This window comes from Trachurus trachurus, assembly GCF_905171665.1.
Source record: "Trachurus trachurus genome assembly, chromosome: 8".
NCBI lineage: Eukaryota > Metazoa > Chordata > Actinopteri > Carangiformes > Carangidae > Trachurus > Trachurus trachurus.
The window spans coordinates 29,952,265-29,965,818 of record NC_139905.1 but is presented as its reverse complement, the minus strand read 5'-3'; the positions used below and the strand labels follow the sequence as shown (position 1 = coordinate 29,965,818).

At 42.9% G+C, this 13,554-nt stretch overlaps 1 protein-coding gene across 1 annotated transcript in view; it reads right to left on the bottom strand.

Annotated features, from left to right (window-relative positions):
* The window catches only part of abat (4-aminobutyrate aminotransferase), a 50,856-nt gene extending 40,190 nt beyond the window's left edge, over nucleotides 1–10,666 (bottom strand). Inside the window, exons 1-2 of the mRNA XM_083978085.1 lie at nucleotides 10,532–10,666; nucleotides 9,784–9,851 (exon numbers count right to left, since the gene is read on the bottom strand). The gene's annotated coding sequence lies outside the window, so the exon portion shown is untranslated. The remainder of the gene's footprint in view (nucleotides 1–9,783; nucleotides 9,852–10,531) is intronic.
* Nucleotides 10,667–13,554: the final 2,888 nt, after the last annotated feature.

The window sequence follows — 13,554 nt, the reverse complement described above, 5'->3', positions numbered from 1 at the left end:
TGACAACCAGTAAACATCAGTCTCATGTGTTTCCACGACAACCATCCAACATCCAACCTGATTTCTCTCTGTTGTACCATCGTCATTACTATGACCAGCAGGAGTCACCCAACAATAAAACCTAGCTATTATCATAATCAATAATTGTAAATGAATTGGATGTAGCCCCTAATTCCCACCTAATACAAATTGTGCAAAGAGGAGCCAGGACTTACTGACCTGTCACTCAAGCCTTAAAGGTCCAGTGTGTAATAATTTTCAAGGTTTATTGGCAAAATCTGTATATACTACCCATTAATATATTTGTATAAGAGTAGAATTGCTATACTTTTTTTCATAGTCTTATAATTATTTTTTTTATATCTACATATAGCAAGGCCATCTTGCACCGCCATGTTTGTATGGCAGCTCAAACGGAAAATCCAGCCAGCCAGAGAGCACGTTTTGCGAATTTCGCATTCATAAATAAGCCAACGAAGAAGAAGGTGGAAGGAAAGAAGAGGGAGTAGTTAGAAGCAGACATATAATGGTTTAGACGGCCCCACCCCCATTTTACACACTGGATCTTTAATTTATTGTAAACAGGATATCTAAAAATGAATTATCCCCTGCACAGTCATCATGAAGGAGGAAATCTGATGTAGAGACCAGAACTGTTTTTGTTCCAGGCTGTAAACATGTTTGTTTCTGCTGTATAAAGCTGGACATTTTAACATGGGAGTCTATGGGGGCTGACTCACTGTTGGAACCAGACTCTAGTGGTCAGTAGAGGAACTGCAGCTTTGGGTTCTTCACTGCTCCTCAGCTTTCAGCCTCTGAGGTTCATCATGCTTTGTCATAATGAGCCGGTGCACAGACGAGCAGTGGGCTGGTCTCTCACAGCAGCCAGGAGGTGTCACAGTGTGAGGTGAGGGGGATTCCTGTGACTCATCATGAAGCTGCTAATGACCGAGGAAGCAGCCGACCTGCACAGCCAGGTCAGGTCTACTCTGCAGTGAGTCAGTCACAGCAGCACACATATTCTAAGAGACTTTCACAAAGATTAGACACCAGTCAGAAAAAACATGTGCACACTGCACATCAGCTCCTGCTATTTTAATAAATACTCAGTCAGCACAGTCATGAGCTCTGCTGAGGAAAATGATGTTGATGAGTCTCAGTGATCGACTCCCAGCTGACACCTCCTCAGGTGTAAAATAAGAGAAGGCCTGATCACTATGAAGTCAAATATACAGGTGCATCTCAATAAATTAGAATATCATGGGGCAATAACCGGCAGTTCAAATAAAAAATGTTTTATTACGTTTTGAGTGCATATAGATGGACATACTTTTCAGAAGGCCAACATTTCCATATTAAAAATGCTTTTATTAATTGGTCTTTTGTAATATTCAGATTTTTTGAGGTACTGAATTTTAGGTCTTCATTAAATGTAAGCCATAATCATTACATTAAAAGAAATTAAATAAATAAAGGCATGGAATGTTTTATTCTTTGTGCAATGAATCTACTGTATATAATGTATTAGTTTCACATTTTGTTGAATTGAATTAAATAAACTTTTTAATGATATTCTAATTCGTTAAGATGCACCTGTACAGTGTTTTGTTATGATTCATCAGATGCATCACAGAGCAGTCTATCATTTTTTATCCTACTCTCACATGACCACGCAGGGAAATTTATCAAAAAGAAATAGCAAACCCGACATAACTTACTGTCTCATCAATACATTTGATCAGCTCATTGAACCATCCAGGCTGCGGCGTAACTGAGAGAAAAACAAGCCTGACTGTACAGGCACGGCTGGAGGACTGGAGGTGGCAGTGATCCACCTGGCGGGGACCAGAATTAACCACGGAGGTTCAGAGGGAGGGTAATCTCAGTCTGCAGAGCTGACAGAGATGCAGTGGGAATATCCACTTGGTCTGAAGGTGAAGCTGCAGCTGCTTCACAGCCAATGCAGCACAGATCCAGACCCGAGTCCAGGGACTGGGTTTAAAGGGATACAACAACTTTTTTTTTTCGTGTCTTGCCTCACTCCCGAGTCCATGACTAGCAGATAGACACCATCCTTTCGACTGTGCGTGCAGTAACAAGGGAGATACGGACAGAGCTGGTGCACCTCTAATTAGCTTAGCTCAAATGCTGGAAGTGTATAGGTAGTGTTAGCCTGCCTCCACCTAAAGTCATCAGAGAAACTCTTCAGCAACTCTAAACGGAAACCGGCGGCCGATCTTCATCTCAGAGCTGACAAAACTCTCAGTTGAGGCATCTTGAGCAGTCAAATGCCGGTAACGGGACGAGATCGGTCAAAACGGAGGGTTCAAGCAAAGACGCTTTATTTTGGTTCAAGCTAGCTACATCGAGGGTAGGTTAGCTTCCTATTTCAAAGTAAAAGCACAAATTCTAGCGTCACGGTTTTCTGTATGTAAAGGGCAGCGGGTGTTTTATTTTGTGAAAGTAACCGGAAGTGCGTTGGTCACAACGGCTAGCTTGAGTAGCGCCAAATTCCTCTGAACGAAATTGTAAACAGCTGGTATTTAGACAAATTAACGACACACTGCTGATCTAAACGGCTACTTTCTCGCCTAAAAATGTTTGAAATGTCGATAAAGTGATATATTTACAGAGTTTAGAGCTAAAATTAAATCAGCTTCTGACTGCTGATTTTGGCTTGGGTAGGAGGCAGGCTAACACTACCTATGCACTTCCAGTGTTTGAGCTAAGCTAATTAGCAGTGCACCAGCTCTGCCCGTATCTCCCTTGTTACTTGAAAGGATGGGGTCTATCTGCAGGTCATGGACTTGGGAGTGAGGGAAGACATGAAAAAAATTTAGCGTATCCCTTTAATTGTAAACCTGACCCTTCACCTCCACTTGGGACCTCTACATTCATTTATTCATATCAGTCATCATTAGGCACTAATAAGGCAGTATTAACTATTCCTGCTCTCCGTCTCCGCTCAATTAAACATTACATCATCATGCACAACAATTATGTAAATTAAGACAAAAGGCACCAAGAAAATAATCAATAGCGGCTAGCCTATAGAAAAACCACAGGTAAACTAATGACAAAGACCCTGGTTGTATCTAGACAGTCAATAAAACACACAGCTCAGAAACAACAGTAACTGTACTATCAGTGTTAGGGTTACAGTGAGTGAAGGAAAGCAGACTCCCCTCCTCCTTGGCCTACATTCTCAGAGTGTTACACAAACATTTCTCACAATAACCTCATAAATCCCGTTCATAGAGATAACAGTATCCATAAAGACCCAGTCAACACTGTTTTATATACATATATTCCTCTGATAAGATGTACACAACCTGTTTTACTCACATTTTCCTGTTTCAGAAAACAAATACCTGAATCCATCTGAACTACTCGATACAGATCAGATTACAGTTTGATGCTGCAAAGGTCAGAACAAATATTGTTGGTTTACTGTGAGAACTGAGGATCTTGTGTATTGGGTGTATATGTATTAGATAAGATAAGATATCAATGTCGGCTTATTAATCGTATCATTTAAGGTCATATCACTGCGCACTGTTACATGATGCGTTTAAAGGTCCATACAGTGTAAAGGTAGAAGTCTGTGTGTAGTGTGATTATAAAGCAGCTCTATATTAACACTGTTAAAAGTATCAAAGCCTCAGTCCACAGAGAAATGCACACAGCCAACTGAGCTTTAAAACCAGCTGTCAGGACTTCTGTGACTTTGTGATGTCACAACAAAGCATTCACCAAGCCCCGCCCACCTGGGATGTTTAGCTAAAATCTGGTATATTTCTATTATATCCCTCAGAAAACAGCCAGCCAATCGGAGTATTGAATATGGGACTTTTAGAATTGAATGACTGGGACCACTGCACAGCATTACAGAGAATATCCCATCATTTCCCGGCCATGAGAAATATAGAGAAAAAGGTGAGTGCTCAGTGGGTCTGGGATGTAGAATAGTTGTAAAAAAAAAAAAATAGGAAGGAAGGAAGGAAGGAAGGAAGGAAGGAAGGAAGGAAGGAAGGAAGGAAGGAAGGAAGGAAGGACAAAGGGAAAGAAGGAAGGTAGGAAGGACGAAGGGAAAGAAGGAAGGAAGGAAGGACAAAGGGAACGATGGGAGGAAAGAAGGAAGGGAAAAAGGAAGGAAAGATAGATGGAAGGAGGGAACAGATTGGGTCAAAAAAGAAGGAGGAAGTAAGGACGAAGGAAGGGAGGGAGGCAAAAAAGGATTGTGGAAAGAAGGAAGGGAAAAGGGAAGGAAAGAAAGGTGGAGGGAGGGAACAGACCAGGAAGGAAGGAAGGAAGCAAAGGAAAAGGGATTGTGGAAAGAAGGAAGGGAGAAAGGAAGGATGGAGGAAGTGAACAGATTGGGTCAATTTGACCCAGAAGGACAACAGGAGGGTTAAACCCTGTCTATGGAGGCTGAAAACGTTTCAGTCAGTTGGACTATGACAAGCAATAAATAGCCAACTGCAGCTTATAGAAAAGGAGTTCCTCACCACTTTGATCACCTGGTTAATTCTAGAACCGCATAAAAAAAATCTTGTTAACGAATAAAGGCCAGCCCCACAGTGCTACATTGAGCCTCTTAACCAATCGTATCAGAGTCCAGCTGTGGGCTCCAGCTGTCATGTCCTGTGTATTTAATTCATTTTGATTGGGATGTTTATGTGGGACGGAGAGACAGAAGCTTGCCTGGTTTCTGCTTGAAACTGGTCTGGGACAGTCAGATCTGTCCTCCGTTGACCTAAAACTCACATTGATAACAAAGACTGTTGTGTAACCACCACTGCAGTGTGGTGTCACTGAACACTGGAGCCACTGGACTCCACAGCCCAGACACCTGATGGACACAATAAAGTTCAGACACAGAGAGCTGAAGACCTGCCACAGGTAAGATCTGGATCAGGACATGTCTGAGTCAAAGCAAATAAATCCACATGAAACTGAGCTGCCTGTAGCACACAATGAACACACCACACAGACAATAGTAGGGTGCACTTGTGAATATGTGCCAGTATGTGGAGTGAGGTAGGAAAATGGAACCAAATCAGTTCCACTGACCCAGAATCTTTGAAGCCTGGAGTCAACCTCATACTGTTGGATCTTTCTGCAATATTTGATTGGTTTGTATCAAGAATTAACAAAAAAACACAAGTCTCTTCAAAGGAGCATTATCGCAAATACAGCAGTAATAGCATTTAACAAACTGAAATATGCAAAAGATGGGTCGGGGGGAGCCATAACTAAATTTACAAAAAAAATCGCCAACAGTATAGTGTCCGTGGGGCAAATGCAGCATTTGTCTTTGTTATGATCCAAGCCGGCCCGGCGCTTGCTGCGTTCAATTGCACTCGGAACTCGCAAATCCGACCTCCGAACCGGAAAAATGCAACAGTAAATTGTAATGTAGCAGTGTTAGGCTGTTTACAGTCACTGAATCGTCCCACTGCGGTCTGCACGTCACACCAACTATCATACATTTGTAGGAGGAAGTTGCAGTTGCTGTTGTTGTTGCCGTTGTTGTGGTTGTGCGCGAGTAGAGCTGCCGCTTCCACTAGCGAGTTTTCTTTTTCCTTTCCCGCGATTGCACGTTCATTCAGCCTGGTGAGGGAGGAGGAGGGGGGAGGAGGGAGGGGGGGGGGGGGGGGGGGGGGGGGACTAAACGAGGCTCCTCTCTCTCTCTGACAGCTGCCCGCTTGTTTATATCTGATATGCTCCGCCTGGCTCCATCTAGTGGCCGAATTAAGAATTTGGATTTGCGATAATGCTCCTTTAAGGCCGTGGGTATTCTTCTACTCCTGTGGTTTATTTTAACTGTTGCTATATATTTGTGGTTTTAAGAACCAAAAACAGTATAGTTTAACATCTCCTCTCAGGCTTTTCTCTGGAGCTCTAACAACTGGTCAGGGAACCAATCAGAGGAGAGAAGGCTCTGAGTGCTGATTGCTGGCTGTGTTATGAGTAAATAAAAATACAGATTTCAGGTAAAAACTGAATGGTGAGTCCAGGTGGGCGGGGCTTAGTGAATCCTTGTTGTGACATCACAAAGTTGCAAAACTCCTGACAGCTTGTTTTTAAAGGACAATTCCGGGCAAATTCAACTCGGGGCTGTATTTTCCTAACATTTTAGGTCTAAAAGAAGGAATCTGAAGATTTTCAGTTTAATTGCTCCTGTTTAGCGGTGGTTGTGTCTGTCCCCGCATCGCCACAGCAGCAATGAATGGGAGCGGATTGAAGTTCTGCTGCTTAGGCTGTTTACATCCCTCAAAGCCGCATTTTTTTCTCCACAGACAGCGTCAGATGGCGACTCAAACATGCACCAAGAAGTTTATTTACTACAAGCAAGTCGACATGTTTGTAAAACTAGATCTAATTCAAAGTCTCGCGCGAGACCCAAGTTGACGCGATCGGTGTGTTCACGTGCAGTCAGAAGCTCCTGTTTGTGTCTTAAACACAGGAATATCAACTCTTGACTTGCTTGACGTAAACAAACTCCTCGGTGTATGTTTGAGTAGCCTCCTGACGCTGTCTGTGGAAAAACATTGCGGCTTTGAGGGATGCTCCCACTAGGGATGTCCCGATCCGATATTGATATCGGATTTATGTCCGATATCAGCCAAAAAAACGAATATCGGATTATATCGGACTGCATCTAAAATCTCCGATATAAACGCTCCGATAAAAGCAGTCCATTATTCCGCTCCAGCACTTCTGTCCCATATGAATAAGTGACTGTCGTTCACACTCCAACACAGTAGGTGGCGGTAGTGCACCTTAATGTTGGTGCGCCGCCTGTCAGAGAAGAAGAGCGGCCGGCTCCAGCATGCAGAGATCACATGATCACAACAACAACAGCGTGTGTGCGACACACACACACAGACACAGTTGCATGGACAGGTCGCGCTTGCCTGCTAATAAACGGTAAATGCGCTATATTGTTCTAAAGGTCGGTGGTCAGATTCTTCTGGAGGAAGACCAGCTGGTCCACATGTTGTGCCGTGTTACGGTCAGGTTACGGTGCGTTCACACCGGGCGCGAGTAACAGTGCTAAAGCCAGCATTAAATTAACGATGCTAATTTCTGTTAGCCTATCTATGGCGTTTTACATTATACGTTAGCATTAAGCTAGCGGGCTTTATGCTTAGTTGTGACACTGGCTGTGTGTTTTGAACGTTGTTTCAAACTATGTGGGTATGATTAAACATCTTTGATGCTTAAATATTGCTGCTTAATATATTGCTTTACTCCTCTTTTTATTTTATGTATGCCATTTTTACTGTAAGGCAGGCTATAATCTTCAATTTGGAGTGACAAATAAAACCTTGAAGCAAGAAGATTTTGCCTTTTGTTTGACATTGATGTACAGTAATTCAATAACAGTTGTAAATAAGGTTTATTTTTTAATATTTTACAGTTCAACAGTAAGCTCACTACTGTCTGTCCCATAGAAGAACATGACAGCGGCAGCCTGTCAGTCAGCAACAGGAGGATCTCCTTTGTATTAGAATTTGAAAAATATAAATAATCGTTTTTTTCACCACCCCTAATATCGGATCAATATCGGTATCGGGCCGATATTGAAGGCTGCAATATCGGTATCGTATCGGAAGTGAAAAAGTGGTATCGGGACATCCCTAGCTCCCACTCATTGCTGCTGTGGCGATGCGGGGACAGACACAACTACCGCAAAACAGGAGCAATTACACTGAAAATCTTCAGATTGCTTCTTTTAGACCTAAAATGTTATGAATGAAATGAATTTGCCCGGAATTGTCCTTTAAGGCTCAGTTTCTGAATACAGGCTGATGCTGATGTGTGACTTTGATACTTTCACAGTAATAATATAGAACATGGAGCTGCTTTATAATAAAACAGCACATGGACATCTACCTTTAGACTGTGTGGGACCTTTAAAGGAACCACATAGAATATCACGGGTACCAGGTACCGTCACATCTGAATCATCACTCATTTCTCATCAGTGACATTTTGTGAAAGGAAACACTGTCTCTAGAGAGAAAGAATGGCTGCAACTGCATCAGATGCACAACAAAACAAATAATCTAACTCAGGCTGATAATCTGCTGAGGCTTCAAGGTTAGCAGCAGAACACGCAGCCAGGGATGATGTGTCAGTACTCCCAGAGTCAGACTAACGGCTCTCTCTCTCCGTCTCCCACTCAGCCAGAACTGCCTGAATGCAGATCACACAGCGGCACACGGAGCCCAGGTGGCTGTGTGCTGCTTCTGAAAGCTCACAGTACCAGCTGAATCTTTGGGCCTTTAATCTTTTTATAACTCACAGGTTTTGAAGCTGGTTCCAGGAGACAAAAAGATATAGTCATCATAGTATCATCAGCTCCTGTGTTGAGGGATTCTGTACTGTACCCAGGACCAGGACCAGGACTTGGGGACTATGTTTTCTCTTAAGAAGCTGAAGAGCTCAAACTACAACTCAGACGAAATATAAGACATTTAAAGGGATAGTTCACCCAAAATTGAAATTTCACTTATCTACTCACCCTCATGTCGACTTAGGGCTGGGAGAAGTTTCAGAGTCCTCCGTGGCTTCTCTGAGTTACAGGGGGTCTCGGCGTAGCAGTGCATGTCCATATAACGGTTGCAAATGGATACCAACTGTCTTCGTAACAAAAAGACACACCAAAAAACATCCAAATACCTCCATGCTGCTGAAAATTCTCACAGCTCTTAGTCGACATGAGGGTGAGTAGATAATGAGTGAAATTTCAATTTTGGGTGAACTATCCCTTTAAGAAGCTCAGACGAAATATAAGACATGTAAAGAGCTTTGCAGGTTAACAGAATGTAACTAAACTGCAGTGACTGAATCATGGCGCTTCAGTCTGTCTGCATTAGTGCATGTGCAGACTCACTAGGTCATCGTGTTGACCACTTGTCTCTGCTGAATTTCTTCACCGTGTGCCTTTCATGTGTGTTAAATGTTTTTATATTGTGAATATGGAACGGATGGAAGAGAGACTAACTGAAAGCTGACATTCACTGATTCTCATGGAGACGCAGCTTTTTCCATGAAAACATAAAATCAAAGCGATCCATTTCACCATATTCCTATAGCGATGCTTTGTTTCTAACTGTTATGTCATAGTGTCCTGGTCCAGCATCATACCTGACACTCACACAAGTTCCAGACCAGTACAGTAGTTAGTTAAAAAAAAAAAAATACAATAAGAATTACATCAGACAAAACTCACTTTCTCTTATCATCTGTTAAATTTTGTTGTTTTTAACTGATTTCAATTGATCTTTATCACTTTTACTTTTTGGTATTTCAGATATGCTTACGTAAATGTTTTGTGTTTTGTCTTGGCTGCCTATTGTAAATTGCTCCTCATTATATTTCCGAGTTTAAATTGGTTATAAGAAAAATGGATTTCTCATTAGGTTCCAAATATGATCATGTGACCCTGAGATGTGAATGAGAGGTAAGAACAAACAACCTCCATCTTCTCTGTTCTTCACTTAGTTATCCGGTGATACGTGGACTAAATCTACAATCAGCTGATATCAGCTAATGCACCAGTCCTCTGGTTCTGGTCACCTGACAGACCTGATCCAGACCCTGGTCCTGGTCCTGTGGTGCTGACAGCGGCAGCAGACATGGTGGGTGGATTCAGTAATGTGGGATAATATAACATGACGTAAGCTGTCTACAGACCTGGAGAACACTGGACCTGCACACACACTCCTCACCTGACTGACTGACTGACTGACTGCTTGGTAAATCTCTTACCTGCTGGTTTCTGCTCTCCAACGTGGCTCCACAGATCTAGATCCAACTCAGCTGAGCTGCAGGAGACTCTACAACACAACACAACACAACACAAACAATGAGCTGCTTCCTTTAGGGAAACATGTCAACTACTGATGCACACAGCACAGCAGTTCCTCATGGAGACACAGTGGGCTGCAGCTGCTCTCAGTCAAACAGCCGTCTATCTAACTTCTCCTATAATGAGCAGGACCCGGTCTGGATCCATGTGGATCACACGGTCCTTTCTTATTAGTCTCAGTCCACACTGACTCATGCAGGTTCTTACAGAGCCGGACTGAGGCTCTTGAACTTGTTTACACGGATGTTGTAACGTGCCTGTCAGTGTGTTTTTCTCGGGGTCTGCTCTGTCTCTGATATGAGAGATCTGGTTCCTGCTGGATCGGACTGGTTCAGATCATTATCACACGGGTTCTGGATCAGACTGACTAACAGCTTTTCTCTGCTCTGACTGCTACTGATATGATAGGGGGGATGTTGGTCCAGACTGATGCGTCGATCGTCAGCTGCTCCACCGACATGGAGGCTGCTGCGCTGCGCATCCCCGACGGTTCAGCCAAGCAGCGGAGCCGCTCACCGACACACAGCGCTCCGATCCCCGGGGTGGGGGGGGGTTCGCTGGAAGCCGTCGGTGAGCCGGCAGTCGGTGCCGATCGAGAGTCGGTATTGGTGAGTGCACGGTGCAGAGCAGAGCAGAGCAGAAACTTACCGACGATCCAGACACAGACAGAGGCAGGGTGTGCACCGAGCTCCCCGCTCCTCAGGCTGACGGTCGCACGGCCGCGCACAGTGTTTCTGGTCTCCGCTCTCAGCCAGCCAGGCCCGCCCCCCCTCGAGAGGAGGGGAGGGGCTTCCTCTGCTCTTAAAAAACAAAAAACCAATCTTTATTTGTATTCCAACACCACACAGGCCCTCGTGCATGCAAACAGCCCACCTCCTGTGGCATCAGGCCTCAACACCCTGTGGGTTTGAATACAGCAGATGATGAGATAGGAGTGTTTGGGTGGACATTTAGCTACAGCAAGCAATCACACATATTTTAGATTAATTTAATGCAATGGGCTTTATGCACAGCTCCACTACTTCCTGAAATAATCCAGCTCCTTTATTTCCTGTCTTCCATTATAGGACCAACTGATTAATCCAGGTGTGCAGACCTCACAACAATGGTCAGACACACTTAATCAGTTGGTCCAATAATGTAAGACAGGAAATAAAGGAGCTGGTTAAAGTTCAGGAAGTAGTGGAGCTGTGCATAAAGCCCATTCAGTTACTCTGAGGGCTCTTTCCCTGGAACTGAGACAGGAATTCAAACAGTCAAGTCCTGGTTGGTCTCATCAGACCAGAGGATCTGGTTCCCTCAGCTTCATTAGAAATGGTCACAATGAAGAGAGCTGCACTCCACTGTGGCAGGATCTCTGGATCTCAGTATGTCCATCTGGTTCTTGGTTTCCTCTCTTCTCTCTGGTGTCTTATTGAGTCCAGGTCCAGGTCTAGTAGAGTCTTGGTTGCTCCAGACTTGTGACTTCCACATGCAACGATAAAGTGCTGATTGCAATATTGTCCACTGACAGTTAGGAAATCATCTGTCAATGGACAATATCGTTGCATTAATAAGGATGGATGTATTTGTATGACATTGATTGATCTTAGTTCATTTATCTGGTTTTAGTTTTTCTTCAATGTTTTAGTTTTTTTTTTATTGACTTTTTAATTCACTGTTGACACCTGATTAAAAATTTTTTATTTCATTCTTTTCTGTGTATGCGAGTACACAGGAGAAAATTACAATAAAATCTTGAATCTTTGTCACTGATTTTCTTGTTTCCATCAAACCCACTACCACTCATTTACCTGACTGAGACCACCGGGTCACTACTTGGGTATTTTTACACTCATTTGTTCATTTTCACCTTGGCATAGAGCAGCAGTTCTGCTAAGGTATGTGTCCTCACTGTGGAGTTAGCCTCTGAAAGCTTTATGTCTTCATTTTATTTTCTAGTTTTTCTCCACTTGTTTCTTTTCAGCAGAAGCAGCCAATTAATTTGCGATCTGAGAATAAACTTTTGTTAGATGCTCATTGCTTCATAGCCTTTTTTGACCCCCATGCATCCAATTGAAATATTATCCTGTCAGAGCATCAGCAGTTCAATTTTTAATGCAAAATTAATGGATTCCATAATTTATTTTCTTTGGTGAACTGACACTGATGGCAACCCCACTGAAATGTAATGGACTCTGATCAGACACTGGTCTGCTGTGTGATACTTCTTCTCTATTGCACTTATAAGAAGAAGAATAAAAAAGTATTATTGGTGACAAGATGTGATCAAAAAGATTTTATGAAAGGGAACATTTTTGGTGATAACAGCCTTACGTAATGCCATACAATCTCTGTACTGGTGTGTTGGAGTTGTATTACTGTTGTGACACCACCAGATGGCAGCATCAGATTATAAAATGAAAGATTTAGACGGAGCGACCGCACTACGTAGGTCGTCACTGTTGGATGAACCCAGGTTTTCATCAGAAATCAGTTCATATGCACAGTCAGGGCCGTTGTATAGGGGAGAAAGGTGATGATAATTCTAGGGGCCCAATGATAGGGCCCACAAAAAACCCCAGTAGTCTAATCTTTGTATGACTGATTTATTCTGCATAAGACCCTGACTAATACTCATTGTAATGCTGCATTAGCATCAAAACAAAGTAGGCTACATAAAAAAAATGATAATACGTACGTAGTCTAAGAATAAAAGTGGAAAAGTCAGGGGGCAGGGGCCCACTTTAGTATTCTTTCAGGGGGCCCAGAATTCCTAGCAACGGCCCTGCTCACATGACCAACAGACCAGCTACTGTTGCTCAGTTCATGCTGGTTCTGATAGAAAGCTGTCACAATACAAAATGTTAGGTCTGATTTGTGTATCTGGATCACACTAGCAGTAGAGAAAAAATCAATTGGAGATCATGTAGCTGGCAAATGGTGACATAAAACATGAGCAATATCCAAAACTGCTAATGAGGCAGAATAATCTGGCGGCAATTTTGACGCCGAGTCAATAAACCAAAGATAAATCTGCAAATCCATGAAGTGGCGCCGTGCAGTTCAGTATGCACCACAGTGCAATTCATTCCCAGAGGCTCAGTGACCCGGGGCCAATGAGAAGCTTGGCAGGCTCAGACACACTCACAGAAAACCACTCATTAGTCTGACAGCACCACAGACTCTCTTCATTAATCACTGCTTCAAGAGCGATTAGGTGTCAGATTTTAGTTTGGGTCGCTCAGGTAACGTTGGGTACATCAGTGCAGCTCGGGATAACAGGAGTTTTACTGTGCAGTCTCCTCCAGAGGTCAAGCTCAACTATTTTAATTTTTTACTCATCCTGTTTCAGCATTTATTACACTGCAGCAGTTTTATAGAAGGAGAACAGAAGGTTCTGTAAAAGCAAAGCAGCACAGGTTCTCTAAAGGGTTATGGAATGCAATGTTTTCCTTTTATTGTTTTCCAAGAAGGCCTGTAATTGTATTATATTATTTTCAGTCTATCATCCATTCTAATGTGCAGTTTTATTCGTCTTTGCTCCATCCATCCATCCATCCATCCATCCATCCATCCATCGTCTTCAGTATCTTTATGCATTTGGCACATATAATCAAATGTGTATCAATCACATGATTATAGCTGATTTATTAATATCAACTTTTTTCAGAAACTGATTTAAAATATGG